Genomic DNA, 12784 nt, shown 5'->3' on the forward strand with positions numbered 1-12784 from the left:
AAGTAAGGCAGAATACAATATCTAACATGAAAATTCAATAAATGATTCCCAGTTACTTTCAATGTATTAGGCTCACAATAAAAATGAAGACTCATAGCAAGTCACTTGCCTAAAAGTAAACTAAATTTAGTCGTAAGAATCACAATTATGGCATAAAACAGTGTTACAACGAGACCCACGCATTTTGTTACAACTTCCTCCATAGTGCAATCACCTTTTTCATATTATACCGTATTGTTGGCGCACATCGTCGTTTAAAATGATTGATTGATTTGCTTTATTTTATTTCGCTTTTGTGCCAATGTTTGGCTAATTTGCGAAGATTGGGATGAGTGATGATATGATGAAATTGATGAATGAACACTCACAAACATCCATGCCCAGGTCAGAATTCGAACCCGGGACCCCTGTCGTCGTAGCGCGTTGTGCTAACCACTCTACCACGGAGCCCGGCTCGTTTAAAATGAATACAAGTTATTCTTCTGATACTCGAAACTATACCCAATCATGCTGTGATCACATATCCAACTTTTCGTACTTACAAATAATATTATTTTGCTGATAAGGCAAATTTTTACTTATCTCCTAAAAAAAAAACAGAAACAAATGCTCTCTCAATTCCAATCCATATGCTATCCACTGAAGTTTCAACACCATCCACCAATTAGTCCATAAGTTATTACCTCTATTACAACCTGGTCGAGTTACAACCAGGCCCGATCTATAATTAAACCGGATATGTGCGAAACCGTAGTGCTTCCTAAACTTCATACATCCTGTGTCGAAGCAATTAAGAAGATGAAGCCCAAAAAAGCAGCGGGGATGGACAACATTCTCCCTATGTGGTCAAGGGATGCGCCGAACCGCTAATAAAACCATTCAGCATAATTAAAAAAATATATATAAAAATGGAGCATCGCACCTTCCCATAAAAATGGAAAATCACTGACGTTAATCCCATTCGAACAAAAGGCAAATGTAAAGAACACTGATTGCTTTAGACCAATGTCGATTCTGCTAGCTTTCTGCAAAGTTTTAAAACAAATTATATATAATTGGATGCTGGCCAACGTACGACCAGCTATACCACCCATGTTACATGACTTTACATCGCGGAGGTTGACAATCACAAACCTAGCCCAATTTACAAGTTTTGTAGCTTAAAAGGATGTGGGGAAGATATGAAAAGTATATCAATATTAATAACTTTGTGTGTCTCCCGTGCATCGGTAATATGGCAGCCCTTGCACAAAAAAACATATGAGAAATAGAGTTGATTCAGTCCAAGTTTTTAAGACATCTAAAGTACACATAAGACAAAGTGTATCCCTAAATTCACCACGTACTCTGAGCTTACTTTAACATAGAAAAAAACAGAAGCATGGTGTAATTTAAATTTGATGAACATCCTATATAAAATCATAAATATCAAAATATACCCCACGGTGTTAGTATCTGCATTGCAATATTGTGTGACTCAAATTAGAACCAGACCGAGACCTGTGTTTTTTGTACTGATATCTAGAACCAACTTTGTGAAGTATCTCCTATTTGGAAAACTAGTGACAAATGATCCGGAGGCTCAATGTATAAAAGAATGTCACTGAATTCTTTCAAAAGAGCTTCACGGGTGTAGTGGAGAAAAGCGTGAGAAGTTGGTTTGTATAGTGAATTAGTGACTCCAAAATAATTTTGCATGTGGTAAAATTACTGTCATGCACAAATTTGTATACTTGTACAGTCACGGACAGTGCTGGGTTGTAACGATTCCATTGAAAGGCAATGCATTCATTACAACCCAGAACTGTCCGTGACTGTACGCCTCGATGTAACAATGTTGTGTGGTATCATTTGTCTAATAAGTAGCTAAATAAATAAAGTAAGTCTTAACTCGTCTCGATACAATCTTTACTTTCAAAATTTATTTGATGGCAAAGTCTGGCTTGGAAATATTCCTAAATGATATGGAGGAGGATAAATACCAGATACCAAAAAGGAGTAATATTCTGGCAAAGCTGACAACTTTTTTGTGGCTGAAAAAGAAAACAAATGAGTGTGATGCCAGAGGAGAACATGTTGTTTTTCCATTGCCGTAGCGTGGGCAGATTTTTAATAACTGATGATGGACATTTCAATAAGTTGCAATATGCCACCCGCTGGCATCAATTTCACGCTACTTACAAAACCATGAAACGTTTACCTCTCTTTATACACGTATAAATGAAGTGGGTCAATGGAACACACAAACTTCCTTTTTTTGTGGCATTCGTACGTAGGACTTTTTCCTTAAAATGGTTCGGGAATATTAACAATGGTTTTCCCCGTTCGTTGAGAATTTAATACTACGAATGCCGGTTATAATTGGATGGAGGGAAATTTGGCGTGGACAGCTACTCATTCTGTCTTTTAAATTGATGGTTATTCCACCAATACAGAGTAACACAGTACAATAAGTTATTGTTTTGTATTTGTGTTATTTTACGTGTTTCTTCTGCTACTTTTCTCTAATTGCGACGGCGAGGATGATGATGGTTAGATGAAATTGAGGAATGGATGTTTACAAAGCACATGGATTCCTAAGTCAGGACTCGAACCTGCAAGCATCGGTGGCGAGATCGAAAGTCTACCACTTAACGCGATCGGACATCGAGCCGACAATACAGTAAGTTAAACTGATAGAATATTGTAAAAGGCAGGCACGAATGTAATATTATTATTATTGAAATATTCCACGCGAGTAAGGCTTTGACTTTGGGGAGGAAAGCCACTTTCTGCCCTCTACAAATTTCCCAAGCAAGGGTGGTATACATTTCTTCCGTCCCAATATCAAATCTCAGTTTATTTTTTTATTTATAAATTTTATGCCGATAAATATATTGAAATATGAGGTAATAATACATTATATATATAAATCAGTATGATATATGACTGTTTCACGGGATGTACGGGTTCGATGCCCGGGATTGGTGATCTCAGATTGGAATTTTCCGATTATGGTCATGCATGAACATACATGGAATAGATTTACTTGTGTGTTTTATTTGATTCTTGACTATTTTAATCAACTTTATCTTATATTTCCCTCATTTCCCATCAACTCGTGCTTTCTTCTTCCTGATATATACAGGGTGAGTCACCCAAAATTACCACCGGAAATATTTCGTGAACAACAATACATATTGAAAAACTAACGTTATGAGAGGGGCTCATGAAATTAGTGGACACAATACGTTCAACTACGTAAGGAAGTACGATTTTCAACACAACCTTAGGTATTTTAAAAAATGGAAACCCCATATTATTTTTAGTGCAATTGAAAGTAGGGAAAAATACATTAAGAATGGCATTTGTTACATTGTAATGCATCAAGTAGTTCTCAAGTAATTGCAACGGAAGTTGACTTTTGATTGATTTGGTGTTTTAAGTCCACTTTATGCACAGTAAGGCTAATCGGGACTGGACCTACAGTTTAAAGTGGAATCCGAACCACTATGTGCCTCCACCGGGTATCGAACCCGGGACCCCTTGATTACAAAGCAACGACGCTACCACTGCGCCATCGGGGAGGCCTCAACGGAAGTTGACGCTTGAAACAAACATATCCCCTTCTTGACTCCATTCGTGTGTAGTAACAAGCATGTTTCCCCTTTTGACTATGTGTCTGTTACAACGCACGAATGAATAGTCAAATGGGGAAACATGCTTGATACGACTCACGAATGATGTCGAACAAGCATGTTTCCCCCTTCGTGTGTCGTATCAAATATGTTTCGCCCTTTTGACTGTTCATTCGTGCGTTGTAACAAACATGTTTCCCTATTCGACTCTACCAAAGATGTTGACGTTTTTATTTCAATTCATGATCATCACATTGTCGAAAACAGTCTGAATGAAAATGGTGATGGACAATTCGCCCACCATTGCTTTTGCCGTTAGGTGTACAGTCTTAGAAAAAAATACCTGGGCCACGGAACGTAGAATTTCGTAACGTCTTAAAGCCTGTTGTTTATGCAACCCAAATAACAAAATATTCGCTTAAGTTTGCCTGGTGATTCTGAGTTCTCGGGAAGGATTCAGCTTTGATAGCATGAGTCACATGACTCGTGCCCCAGCCACAACAAACAGCTGGGTGCTACGATGCCTCCAGAAGAAAATTTCAGGAACTGGTTTCTTGACAAGAGCTACTCGTAAAGAAATACTATTCTTTCAAGTGATATTAGAGTCATTGTCAAGAGGTTCGCTGAAATGATGGTTCTCATCACAGACCACATGCCACACGTTAATTGTTTAAGTCCAGTTCATGCACTGGACCTACAGATTAAAATGGGATCCGAACCAAATGCCTCTCTATTTGGTATTGAATTCGGAAGCCTTTCATTACATGGCGAAGACGTTACCACTACGACATGAGAGAGGCAATGGAACCCCTTGAGAAAGAGATAAGCGAAAATTGCTACGTGACAAACCATATTTGCCCGTAAATTTTAAAAATAAGACAATATTTTGTACTGACAGTTTCGAACCGTGGGAGAGGCATATATTTTTTTGTACCATCGTCCATTTCACGAGTTTATAATTCTTCCTCACCGACACGAGTAACGCGAGTGGTAGAAGAAAAGCGAAGTAAAATAACTGAAACAGAAATAAAAGGAAAAAGCGAAATAAATTTTATTCATAATATTCTGCAGTCACTTGAGTTGTATTCACGGGATGCTATCTTTAAAGAAAGCCGTGGTCTCTTCCTTGTCTTTTTTGCTTTCTTTGTGCTCTTGCTTCCCCCGTCACGATTGGTCTAAAACTAATTAATGCGACGTTAATTAAACAATCCAAACAACGAAACAATGCACAATCAACTGCACAAAACAACATTTTAAATGTTTTCGAATCGGAAAACAATTGAGATGCTGTAAAATGACTTAAGATGCAGTAATAAAGTGGGAATTCGGTACCGTATAGAATTAAATCGGTAGAGATGTTCGATTTGATTGGATGTTTCTTATTTAGATTTGCTATTCTTTCACTTTTGGCAAATAGCGACGATGAAGATGAGTGATGCTATGATGAAATTGATGAAGGGACACTTACCAAGGACACCCACGCCCAAGTCGAGATTCTAACCAGGGACCCATGGCATCGTAGCGCGCTGTGCTAACCACTCCTCCATGGAGTGGACATTATACCATATTTTGTGTGCTCAATTGGGATCAATCAATGGAATGAATAGGCATATTATATGATTAATAAATTCATATCATAATACCACGTCATATTATTCGGCACGAAGTAACATCAGAGACATTCAATCTTGCATTTTTGCCTTTCAACTAATTCTTTGAATTCAGGTTAATCACAACAATAAGATAAATTATGAAGCAAATGATAGTGAATGTGGGATATTATTACGAATTACCTGACAGAGACAACATTAAGCAGGCTCGGTGGTCAAGCTCATTAAGTGATTGACATTCGATATCGTCGCCAAAGTTCCCGGGTTTGAGTACCGTCCTTGTCGGGGGTGTTTGACTATTTCGTCATCAATTTCATGTAATGGTCACTCGTCCTTATCGTCGCGATCATCGAACAGGGAATAAAAATTATAAAAATAAATACGATGGAAGAGTACTTATTTCATCTCTCACGAAATCTCCTACAAAACCGGAATATATAAAATACATGTATATTAATTCACATACATTTTCGATTTCTATATTTAACTAATCGAGACCGAGAACGGGAGAGCAATTTTCAATTCGACAAACCGAGAGACGGAGAAACTGTCAAGTCTCGTTTCTTCTTGGCACCTCCGTAATCGAGTTGTTCTGTTTGTCATTGGCTTTGTATTGGCAATTATTGCCAGTATTCTTCCCCTGCAGGTAAACCATAACGATGAATTATGATGAAATGAAGCAGATAAAAGGGCAAGAACAAGAAAGTCATGCCTGTTCGGGACTCCAACCCAGAACCTTATGTAACGAGATTTGAAATTCTGGAGAAGGCGTCCGTGTTTCGCTTGGTTTTCTCTTTCCTCTACTTCTCTTATATTATCATACATGTATAATAAAAATGGATCTGATACGATATGTTGCGATTCATAATTGTGCTGGTTAGATGCTACAGATGTGAACTCCAACCTGCAATATATTATTCCCTTGTGTTTCGTATGTGGTTGAACATGAAATTTTCTTACACTGTGACAATTTCTTTCTTAGTTTTGGTTTGGCGCACAGATATGCTAATCTGGACTCGACCTTCAGTTTAAAGTGGGATACTAACCACTATGTGCATCCACCGTGTATCAAACCCGGGATCCACTGATTACAAGGCGACGACGTTATCACTACGCCATCGAGGAGGCCCCATGACAAAATGTTATTCACTCGATCTCTACCATAATTTATTTCAGCATTTACATTTTCGATTTCTTCTTCTTTTTTCTTTTTGTTAACTACTCTTATACAACTCTTTTTGCGTCTTCGAATTTCTTCTTGTTTCAGGAAAAAATAATACATGCAGGCTGTATAAAAATCCCCCGTTCAAATAGATAAAACGTTCACTCTCGAGAACTAATTTACATGTTTATCACTAAAGTAACCATTAGGAAGGAAACTATTGAAATGGTAACTGATATAACTGCAGATGAAACAATACTTACAGCCACTAACGAAATATATATTCTTGTGTAGCCTCACAGACAACAAGTATATGGTGAGTCATTCACTCTTGCTGACTACGGGCGAAGGTCACTGAACTAAAGGGTGGTGGCAAGCAAGCAAGCAGGCTTCTGCTCTACCAAAGACGAGGTTACGTGTTCCAGTTATCAATGGCGTACGAAATAAGGAGGAACACAGCTATCTGCCGTATCTTTTGGTCTCGTCATTGCACGTAGAACACTTTATCGTCGTGGCCTTGAAGTTCCCTCAGGGCAATCCTACGTAAAGGCTTCTCAGCTAGAAGGATATCTTCCCCATTGAGTGGAGGAAAAGTGGGTGCGTATAGAGGTCCTTCAACTTTCGTATTCTTTTTTCATTTCAGAACCCGTGCTGTATCGTCGACTTAATCCAATCTATCCGATGTAGGTTTTAGGTTCTGTTTCTGTTCGGTTATTTCACGTTGTCTTCTTGCTTATGTTATTCGCGACGAAGGTTCTGGATTCGATAATCTGGACAATAACGGGATTGTGTTAGTTGCTTGATTTGGTGTCTGAAGTCCACTTTATGTCCTGTTAGGCTAATCGTGAATGGACCTATAGTTTAAAGGGGGATCCGAACCAATATATTCCTCCACCGAGTATCGAACCCGGGATCCCTTAATTACAAGGCGCCCACGATCCCACTGCGCCATCGGGGATTGTGTTCGAAACGAATGAATCAAATTTGAGTGATATGATATGCAACCATTGGAAGACTATTGAAAGAAAAGCTATGGGAACCTGCCAGTTTTTCTACTGCAGACAGGAAACCATAAACATGGAAGAGAAGCTTATATTCTATGACACCTGACGCTATGTGCTCGAATACTGGCTAAATATAATCCATAGAGGCATAGCAACGTTAAACAACTCTTATATGTGCGCCTCACTGATGGCGTAGTGGTAAGACCTTGTAATCAAGGGGTCTGGGGTACGATACCAGGTGATCGCACATAGTGGTTCGGATCCCACTTTAAACTGTATGCAGTTCAGATTAGTCTATCTGTGCCGGTGACTCAGTCGGTAACGCGTCTGACTACCATGCTATAGGTCCCGGGTTCGATTCCCGGCCGGTTCAAGCCCCGGGAACTTTTCTAACGTTGGAAGCGGCCCCAGCGCCCACCCAGCGTCGAATGACATGGGTACCTGGAGGAAACCCTGGGGGTAAAGGCGGTCAGGGGCGTGATGCTGATCACATCACCCCCACTCACGAACGAATCAAGAAAGGGTGGGGCGCTGTGATGCTGATCACATCACCCCCACTCACGAACGAATCAAGAAAGTGTGGGACGGCGTGATGCTGGTCACATCACCCCCACTCACGAACGAATCAAGAAAGTGTGGGGCGTTACCCCCACACCCCCTATACGCCTTCATGGCGTAGCGCCAAGCACAGGTGAGAACTTTACCTTTTTTTTTTTTTTTTTGCATAAAGTGGACTTACAACAAAATTTCAACTTGCGATAAAGATTATGATAAGGTATTAAAGAATTGGGTCTAACACATTTTTTTATTGTTTACCAATGACATTATTAACTAATATTCTTAATTTCAATTTCAAGATGAAATCGGCTACGAAATAAAAGGAGTGGGTTCATATTTCTGTTACGAAATTCCACTTTTGTAGTAGACCTGTGCCACACTAAGTTGTGACAATAAACAAATCTGAGACACTTTCAAAGTATTAAATTGCTATCTACGTATTTGGAAAAAATCTTTCAATATAATACTTTTTTTGGACGCGTCAAATCATAGTATTTAATTCCTGTTTTAGCAGCTTTAAGAAACCTGATTTTGGGGGGGGGGTTACAAATGCCCTTTCTGCTCCCGTCAAGTTACGCCTATGACAAACAGGAATTCAAAGTAAAAGACTGTCCCGACTAAATCGGGAGACACGTCCGATAGATTTACAATTGGGAAAATCATAATTAAGCGTGTAGTTGAAAACAACCTATTTTCATATATTGCATGCAGCTCTCCTTTTTCTGCAATGTGGATCAAGAACTGGGGACGTGGAGAAGCACAACACTCCATGTAACCAATAGTCACGTGACCCTCTTTGCTTTCCTGTCATGTTGACCTTCGCGTGGAACACATTTCTCGGTGTTAAGACAGGCAAAATCACCCGATCATCGAAGGGTGCAATATGTGTTGCCTAACCTCCTGCATTACTTGCTCCTATTAAAGCCTTATGGGGAAGAACTTTTTTCCATGACTGTACGTACATTTACTTTACGAATGAAACTGTTTGTCCACATTGACCCTGATGAAGCAGTCGGCTTGTTACTGAACACTGTGTACATTTATTTCCACTCATCCCCCTTCCATCTATCGATTGACGTCACGTACGGTGAGAAATACATATCTTCTGTGGACTGTGGTGATGGGCAACCCAGCCGAAACCAGTGAGAATCGATTGAATGCCAAGAGCCGAATCCAGTGCCCATTTATTTCTTGCGCCACGCTCTCGAAAAGCGGGAGGATATTATGAAGCCCTTTGTCGAGAATTTTGGATTCCTGCCCGGTTTCATTGTTATAGCAAGTGGACCAAGAGAGGCAGGGAAATAACTTTTTTTTTACCTTAAGGATTCTGCTTCTACCATTCATGGTGACTGATGGTTTCTTTGTCCATCACGATGATGCATCAAATGAAGCCTTTTCTTTCATTACATTGAAATATTTATACATTTTAAATAAAAATAAGGATGAAATTAGTGCAGCGTAATCACAAATCTTTGCAGATTATCCGTGCAGGCACATTCCTAGTAAAATTAGTAACAATGGAAATTACTGAAAATGCATAATCCCGATTAATTGATTGATTAAATTTCACTTTATGCACAGATAGGGTAATCTGGACTTGGACCTACAGTTTAAATTGGGATCCGAACCACTATGCAATGTGCCCAATTAATTGAAGGGCTCGGTTGTAAAACATGGGAAGTCACATTTTGATAATTTCTGAGTTCATTAAGAAAAAAGGTTATTAGAAGCTATACTGTAGATAAATTGTTTTCGTGTTGTGTTTACCAATTTCACAAGGCTTCACTGAATATAATGCATTGCTAGGAAAATGCCTGTCAGAATTTGGATTGTAAGTCATATCCTCAGAAGTGACCCGAAAACATAAAATAGAATGTAAATATTATTATGCAAATAAATATATATTGATATAATAAATCCTTTAAAACCAACAAAAAATTAAAAAATAATAATTTAAAGAAAGAGGAAAAAATCTTTCTCGAGTCCAATGCAAATTGTATGACATGGCAATTTCACTCGAATATTGAAGGATGACACATATTACATTGTAACTCAAAAATGAGCAAAATGTCACTTACCATGTTTTACACACGAGCCTTTCAATTGTTACTTATAGGGAACAGTTAGTGCGATTGCAATATTGAATATATAAGACACTTCTTAATCTTAAGTTCCATCTCGTTCAAGTGATTGGAGACACAATATTTGCCTTCAGTATTTTTATATTCGTTCCTTTCTTATTTTGTGTCGCTTTTCTGTCCTTTAGGCTAATTTCGTCGATGAGGATGAATGATGCAATTTGATAAGAAATTCTTGGATGACACTTGCAAAGAAACACTCATCCCGGGGGTGGAACCTGGAACCTTCCGTTGCGTTTGAGTTTGAATTTGCTTCGAGTCCACTTTTATGCACAGATAGATTAATTGGGATTATATGTCAAGTTCGTGACTCTATGACAAATGCGACTTTAGTTCTCAATAGTTTAATAATAACTATTCTGCTTGTGTTGCTGAACTTTGTTTCTTGGTTAAATGTTCAGCTTATATCGTCTGCACGTAGCAACGTAAGATGTTACACATATGTGTACACCATCATTAATTCAGAAGAACGAAATCAACAAAAAAACTTGAACATTTGTGTACCAGTTTTCCTTTTAATTGAACCTTTCCCCACCCCTTTATTTGCGTGATTAACATGCATTATTGGGTATATTGGGTGGTACTATACAAAAAGCAACTTTTTTTAATCACTCTGTTGCCCTGCTGACCCCATAAAACGTGCTGAAACATTGAAACATTTCTTTTTTATGTTCATCCTCTGAGTAATGGGACTTCCGTTCACCTTGCAGCATTTTCTGATTTCTTTCTCAGCAACAAGGATTATGTTAAGTGTCGCAAGAATGTCAGTGAGCTGTAGAATTCTACTGAGGGAATGTTGTGATTGTTGGCGACTGTGAGCTAATTGTTGTCAGGCAATAATTGCTTCACGAAGGACGTTTTTTTTTTTTTTTTTTGGTTGATTTCAGTTAACATAACCTGTTTTACCGCTTCCATCCCTCAAGGTTCATTGTGAGAGATGTGACAATGCTGTTATATCTCGGCTACGATTTCACCACCCATATCTCCCCGTATTGTTCTTCAAGCAAAGAATTTTTTACAATAATTCTGTCACCTGTGGCGTGTTCTGATACCATTTTCACTTAACGGTTAAAAAAAAGTCATTTCCATCAGGCACGTTGGAAAGTCATTGGTGTTAAATGGATTCATGGATTCAGACAGTGGTTCCAGGAGGTCCACACTACATTTTGGTCAACGTTTAACGTCAGTGGTGTTGAATGCAACCATTTGGGCGAGGGCGTACCAAATTCCTTTCTTCTCTTTGAAAATACTATAACATACTTTCTGATGAGACACTTGATGTGACAGGTATAGAAAATTCTGTGTATGCACGGTTTGTGGATTCTGAAAATAACATCCACTAAAAGTTTTTTTTTAGTTTCACACTGGGTAGTGATATATCAGCTGAAAATCTGACTTCAGTGAGAAACTGTTTTGGTACAGTAAGTGAAGTTTGTGTTTTCTTTAGAAATAATACATGCAGAAGTGAAATACGATAAACAAATACATTGCATTGTGTACCATACAGTTAAAACAAACTCAATTTATATAAAAACATGATTCATTTCATATTCTTGTTAAATTTATTCAACCTTGTCAGTTAAGTGGAGCTGTCCGAGTGAACCATCCCAAGTTAGTGATCTAGCCGCAGTTGAAAAGGGGACTTTCTGAATTCTACTATTTGGGGCCTCCCGATGGCGCAGTGGTATCGTCGTCGCCTTCTAATCAAAGGGTCCCGGGTTCGATACCCGGTAGAGGCACATAGTGGTTCGGATCCCACTTTAAACTGTAGGTACAATCCCGATTAGCCTTACTGCGTATAAAGTGGATTTATTTTCCTTTAGTTTACGGTTATTATAAGCATAAGAAAACAGTTTTTTCTTTGTAACAATAAAGTGGATTTAAAACACCAAATCAATCAATTCTACTATTTATCTGTGAAAAGTTTTTCAGTTTTACTGCACAGTTATCAAAGTATTTAGAGCCTCATCACAATTTAGGCTCTGCTCTTTCCTACCCAAGAGACATCACAGAACTGCTTCAGAGACTTCGGGAGATTTCAGATGAAGAGGTCAGCCAAATATTTCAAGCAGCTTCTGAAAAGTGTCAAGAGACATTCAATTCTGAAACAACTGAGGTTAAACGTTGACAAGAATATAGTATAGACCAGAGGTTCCCAAACTTTCGTTTCAAGGCGCCCTTAGTGTTTCAAGATTTTTCCACGGCGCCCAAGTCAGAATATAGGCCTATCTAACACTTGCAGTTGCAACGCGCAGTTAGTGAGGTTATATTGCTGCATGAAGTTAAAAAAATAAACACATATTTCAAATTCGGAAACATTTTATGTGTAAAAAGTGCTAAGTAAGCACATATTTGGAACAATTATATCATTTCAGTGAAAATATTGGAACATTTCGGGGCGTCCCTGTAAGCCAGCCACAGCGTCCAGGGTGCCGCGGCGCACTCTTTGGAAACCACTGGTAGAGACCAATCGTTCTCAACCTGAAACTGTGGTCCGGTAAATTCTTTTTTAAAAGTCGATGCCCAGATTCCAACAATTTAACTGGTAAATGCAGTTCTATATTTTTAACTTTTACATTAATCAATATGTACGCTTCAAATTAAATATTACGCTTGATTAATACATTATGACATAATTTTAAAATGAGACCTCCCGATGGCATAATTTGAATCTGAATTAAATTTTTTTTGGGTG

At 38.5% G+C, this 12784-nt stretch overlaps 1 protein-coding gene across 1 annotated transcript in view; it reads left to right on the plus strand.

Moving 5' to 3' along the window:
- The window catches only part of LOC145998589 (beta-alanine transporter-like), a 200077-nt gene that overhangs the window by 86469 nt on the left and 100824 nt on the right, over positions 1 to 12784 (plus strand). The window lies entirely within an intron of this gene.

Source organism: Lepisma saccharinum, chromosome 14 (assembly GCF_977018435.1).
Source record: "Lepisma saccharinum chromosome 14, izLepSacc3.1, whole genome shotgun sequence".
NCBI classification, from domain to species: domain Eukaryota; kingdom Metazoa; phylum Arthropoda; class Insecta; order Zygentoma; family Lepismatidae; genus Lepisma; species Lepisma saccharinum.